The 5,766-nt window shown below is 33.8% G+C and overlaps 1 pseudogene; it reads left to right on the top strand.

Annotated features, from left to right (window-relative positions):
• The first annotated feature begins 636 nt into the window (after window positions 1-636).
• On the top strand, window positions 637-3,332 carry LOC130966015 (putative inactive cysteine synthase 2; annotated as a pseudogene).
• Window positions 3,333-5,766: the final 2,434 nt, after the last annotated feature.

The raw sequence follows: 5,766 nt of genomic DNA on the forward strand, positions 1-5,766 counted from the left end.
ACGCTCTGAATCCTTTTCTCGGACAAGCTTGTGTTGATTTAGATTAAAATCTCAATCGCGCTCTAGTAATCAGGTATAAGTTCCTTAATTCTCTCTCAATTCTGATTCTTGTACTCCCAATTTGTGTTCTATTGCATCCTTTTTCCATATCTCTTATCAATTTTTAGTTTTATCTGTGTTAACTTTTTTCCCACATTGGATTCTACTATTCTTAGTTTTGATCCCTATCACATGCACTTAATGCAGGTTAAACTCGTCATTCAGTGATTTAGACTCAAAATTTTGAGGGTTTTCTTCGCTCAATGCATTATCGGTTTTAGATTATGGTAATTTGATTTTTTTTGGCTTTATCATTTTTCCCTTCGATTTTCTAAACTTCTTTGGCTTTATCATTTTTGGCTCAGATTATGCTGTTAATTAGTTAATGCATTCTTTTGATGTGTTAAGGATTTAGGGATTATACATTCTAATGTCTTTCATTGTTCATAGATGGATAGGGCTTTGATACTTGAGAATGCAATCGACTACTTGAGGGAGTTACTGTAGTGGATTGATGATCTTCACAATAAACTAGAGTCAACTCCACCTGGCTCTTCACCGCAATCTTCCACCACCAGCCTTCAACCATTAACACCCATGCCGCAAACGCTTCTGTGCCGGGTGAAGGAGGAACTATATCTTGGTGTCTTGCCAAGTCCCAAAAACCAACCTGCAAAGGTAAATCTTTTATCACCTCGTTGCAAGATACTATTTGAATTGTAATATAAAATTTTGCTAATGTGTGATACATATACATATGAATTGAAATATAAAATTTCTGCTAATGTGTGACATTTCAAAATTGCTGCTAATGTGTGATACATATGAATTGTAATATAAAATTTTGCATGCCTAGCTACAAAAAGTGTTTATAAATGTTGTGATGTATTTCTTAAAAGTGTTGGTGTACTATCTATGAATGCATGATTTAAAAAGTTAGTGGAATTTTATGATGCATGAATTAAATCATTATCACTCTCTAAATTACATGTGGGAGTACTAGTTGGAATATGAGAATTGTCATTAAGTGACAATGATTGTGTATGGACAGTGGCTTGATCAAAGAGCCTGAAATTATTTAAACTAATAGCATGATCATTTTGGATTGTATCATAAATGCACTGTTGTAAGTTATATTGAGTAGGCTTTGATGTTACCTCTATTGAAATTGAATTATGTTTGTATTGAAACACCAAGGCTCTGATCTAGTAATAATGAAAATAACCCTCAAAGATATTTAGATTTCATAGAAGAATCTTCACTCATATTAGAAGCTATGGAGATTTCTGGTCCAAGGTTACAACAAATTATCTTGGCTTTCCACTATATATAGATGTTTTAATGGTTAAATAAAAAACACAACATTATTATATCTGTATTTGGTGTCTAATGTCAATAACTATGAATATGATTGCTTGTAATCTTTTGTAAAAAGTTCTTTAAAAGAAAAGTAAGGAAACTCATGCATTGTAGTTGGTTCAAAAGAATTTTGAATCAATGGTGGAGAATTCTAGTTTTTTTTTTTTTGAAACAGAATTGGAGCCCAAATAAAGTTAGCATTTATGTACAGTGAGTGATACCCATTCCGTTATTTCCCTTCTTGGTTGTGAATTGGGCTATTTTACATTTTTGTCACAGTTGTGCTAGTTAGGGATCAAAACTTTTTTTGGTTTTGAATGTTGTACTAAGAGAACTTTGGTCAATTTTTCGTTCTTAAGGAAATCATAGCTATCATTGTTGTGAAGTGTATAACTAATTTGACAAGATATGTTTTCAATACAACTTCTATATCTATTCTGCAGGTTGCTTCTTTCTTGTATCACCAAGAGAGAATGAATGTTCTTATTGGACCAGATGTACATGAGATATTTGCTAGAATTCCAGGCTTTGGCTTTGTTCAGACATTTTATAATCAGGATACCAGGTATCTTAAGTTTCTATATCTATATGAATTGATTTGATTTTTTTTTCCTTCATTTGCATAAACATGTGCTTTCATTTAACGATATCTTAATATTTCAATGCCTTTGATCCAGTGATCTACATGATAAAGTAGATTTTGTAGCTTACTTGGGTGGAGATGGTGTCATACTACATGCTTCAAATCTGTTCGGAGGAGCTGTTCCTCCGACTGTGTCCTTTAACCTTGGCTCCCTTGGCTTTCTGACTTCTCATAGTGTAAGCTAACATTTTCTCACTTCATTAAAGTTCTTCCATCACTCAGTGAATGACTAGCTTATCTCTCTGTGGCAAATTGTTTCCCAATCATTTCACTTCATGTTTAAAGGGTACAAAATGTCAATTATTATAATTTATTAGAATGTTAACCTTTAACTCACAGGCTCACACTTTACTTACTGGTAGGTTTTTGAAAGCCAGGGATTTTAACATTGAGAAAACAATCCAAATGTGAGAAGAAATGCTTAATTGGCAAAAACCCCACTTGTATATCTTAATAAAGTTACCGATGGTTGTGTTGCCCGTATTGCTACCAAACTAGAATTGATGGAGCCATGTTCTAGTGTCAAAGACAGGTACATACTCATTTCCTTTTCTTTTCTTTGCTTTTTCTAATTGTCACGAGTCTCAGTTCTTAATATATGTGTGTGGCATGCAGGATTGGCTACAGTATGATTGCTGATGCAGAAGAGAAGGGGCTTATATCACCTGGAAAGGTTGGTTTACCTTAACTTTAAGAAAATTACTGCTTTTCTTTATTATTTTATTACTTTCTTTTTTCCACTGCCATCACTTTAATTCTGACGTATACACTTATCATGAGGGAACATGCTATATACGTAGGCCCAAATTCAAATACATGTTCTGTGAAAAGCTTTCATAACATAAAGATATTTGTTCAAGATTGGAAGTCATTTTAGCTTTGATTGAATGGTGTTACTCTTTATTATTTTTTGTTAAAACTAAGATGCAGAACTAGCTAGGATGTGGATTGATGGAAGATATTGTTGGTTATTTAGATGTATGATCTGATTTGTTTCTTATCTACATGTGGCTCTTCTCATATTTTTTTGGAAGAGCGTTCCGATTGAACCAACAAGTAAAAATACTGGCATCGGATTAGCTTTCATGGCCGCAGCCAAGGTTACAAGCACAAAATTACAATGCCTGCTTTGATGAGTCTCGAAAGAAGAATCACTCTGTTAGCTTTTGGGGCTAAGTTGGTTCTGACAGACCCTGCAAAGGGAATGAAAAGAGCCTTTAAGAAGGATAAAGAGATTGTGGCTAAGACTCCCAATTCCTACATGCCTAAGCAATTTGTGTATATAATGTAGATTTACTCTTAAATCCCTTTTTTTCTTTGTAGTATTTGTGTTGTTTAAATTTGTATTATGCATGATTACTTTTCAAGAGAAATTTGTGTATAAATATTTTGAATGTAATGAAATATTTTATTTTGTAGTAATTAATACTGGTATATTTATATTATGTACAATAATAATAATAATTGGTAAAAATAATTTGAAATTTTAGAAAAAGGATAGGTTGTTATTTCTAAAAGAGTGAGTATAATTAAAAAAGTTTTAAGGATTTAGCGGCAATAATAATGGCAACTAAAAATGAATAACATTACAATTTTAGAATTATTTTTAGTGGCCATATAAATTACCGGTAAAATAGGCTTTGGCGGCAATAGTAATGGCCACTAAAAGTAAATAACATTGCAATCTTAGAATTACTTTTGGTGGCCATATAAATTGCCAAAAAAATGGCCGCTAAAACTTATATACTTTTGCGGCCATTAAAAAGGTCTTTACCGGCAAATGTTGTAATTGCCACTAAAACTTTTTAGCGACAAAGCATAAGACGGCTAATACCTAATTGCCGGTAAATATATTAGCAGTTATTTTTATTGCCGCTAAAAGCAAATTAAGTAGCCGCTAAAAGTGATTATTTTTGTAGTGTTACTTCCTCCTTTTTCTCAGCCATGACATTGTCTTGACCATAAAAAATCTTGACCCCCAAGTTTTGACACCCACATCTTCCTTGGTCTTCAAGTCCCATGTCTCTCCAACTTGCTCATCGAATTCCACACTCTTGTTCTCCACTTAGTTTTGATGGTCGAGTAGCAAACCTGATGCTCAGGAAAAGACAATAACTACCTTTCAACTTCGATTCTCCTTGTACCATCTTCGTTTGATTTCAGTTTTTTCCGTCCTTGCTTCAGTAGTCGAAAGCTTTGGTAGTCGAAATGTCCTCTTTGTCGAGAGAAATCTATTTTTTTACTAACAAATTGCCCCTTTAAAATTTGTCATTTTGTTCAAAAATATAAATTTTAATATTTCTCGTGCCGGGCACGTGTAACCTTTTCAAATTCTTTAAAATTAAAAAATAGTTACGTTTCATTTAAAATAACGCTCGCTTTTCTGGGAATGCATAACGCCCTGAGTTTTAATGAGCCTTTTCTTGAATAAAATATTCCATCATTACTCCTTAAATAAAATCATCCCCAATTTTCAAAAAACTTGCTTCTTGAAAACCCTAATCCTTTTCTCTCCAAGCAACACACCATTCATAGTTTCTCAATCACTCTTTCATTCAACCTCTATGCCAACCATCATCACCACATTCTCTTCTTCGACATCCATGGCTGCAACTTCTCATTCTCGCAAAAAAGGAGATAAAGCCCTTCCTCTTCCTCTGTTAGTGGATGAAACAACGCAGTTCTACGATGAAGATGGAGCTTTGAAAGCCCCAAACCAAAATGTAGAAACCTCTAATCTCTGGTGTCGTCGGATATTTTGCCATTCTCAGTTAATGGAGTATTGTATTCCTTTTTAGGTCCTTTGGCAACCCAAGAATAAATTGATTCTATTTCTTCTTTCTTTCCATCACCGCAAGATCAACCCTTGATTTTCTACAAAAATATCAAGGCCTTATACTTTGCTGGTCGAGATTTTAGAACTGCTCCCCTTAAGGATTTGAATCCTCTTTTTTCGACTTGGATGTCTCGACTTGCACCTACATATTAGCCGATTTGAAAATCTCTAAATATTATTCATGCCCTAAAATTAGCTACTTTTGAACTTTCTTATATTGCTCCGTTATTAGGGGTTAGTTTGTACTTTTGGTGCCCTGCCACTAACAACTTTTACTTTCCTTACGAAATGATGGGTCCAACTCTTATGGACATTTTGACCCTGACTAGCTTATCCATTGATGGTGAATTCATGTTATGGTCGACTGATTACCTTGAGGATGATTTTGACATTAATTTTGACTCAAATTCTATATCAAGTTTCATCCAAAACAACATGGGTTCTAATGGAGACCCTATGTCTAACAGTGAACATGAAGCTTTCCTCTTATTTTGGCTTGATTCTTATGTTTTCTGCTCAAAATCGATCCAAATTTAGAAGAATAACTACTTGTCCCTGGCCATCATGATTCGTCACAAAAAACTCATTGACCTTTTTACCTTGATTCTGAGTCAACTTTATAAAATATTTTCCTTGATTGTTGGTGAAGTTCATCAAGGAGATCCTTCTATTAACCCTTTTGGTCCCTTTAGATTGTAAAAATTTGTGGCTTAAAGTTGTTCTTGAGCCTTGACTTAATGTTTCTAAGTCGACAATCCCCATCACTACAATCAATGGCATTCATCTTTCTCAACTTTCTTGGACGAAACCAAAAACCATGTCTCTATATGCCTTTTGATACTTTGTCAGAATTCTGTTCGACATTAATAAAGACAATAATATTTCATAT

The sequence above is a fragment of the Arachis stenosperma genome, chromosome 3 (genome assembly GCF_014773155.1).
Source record: "Arachis stenosperma cultivar V10309 chromosome 3, arast.V10309.gnm1.PFL2, whole genome shotgun sequence".
Lineage (NCBI taxonomy): Eukaryota > Viridiplantae > Streptophyta > Magnoliopsida > Fabales > Fabaceae > Arachis > Arachis stenosperma.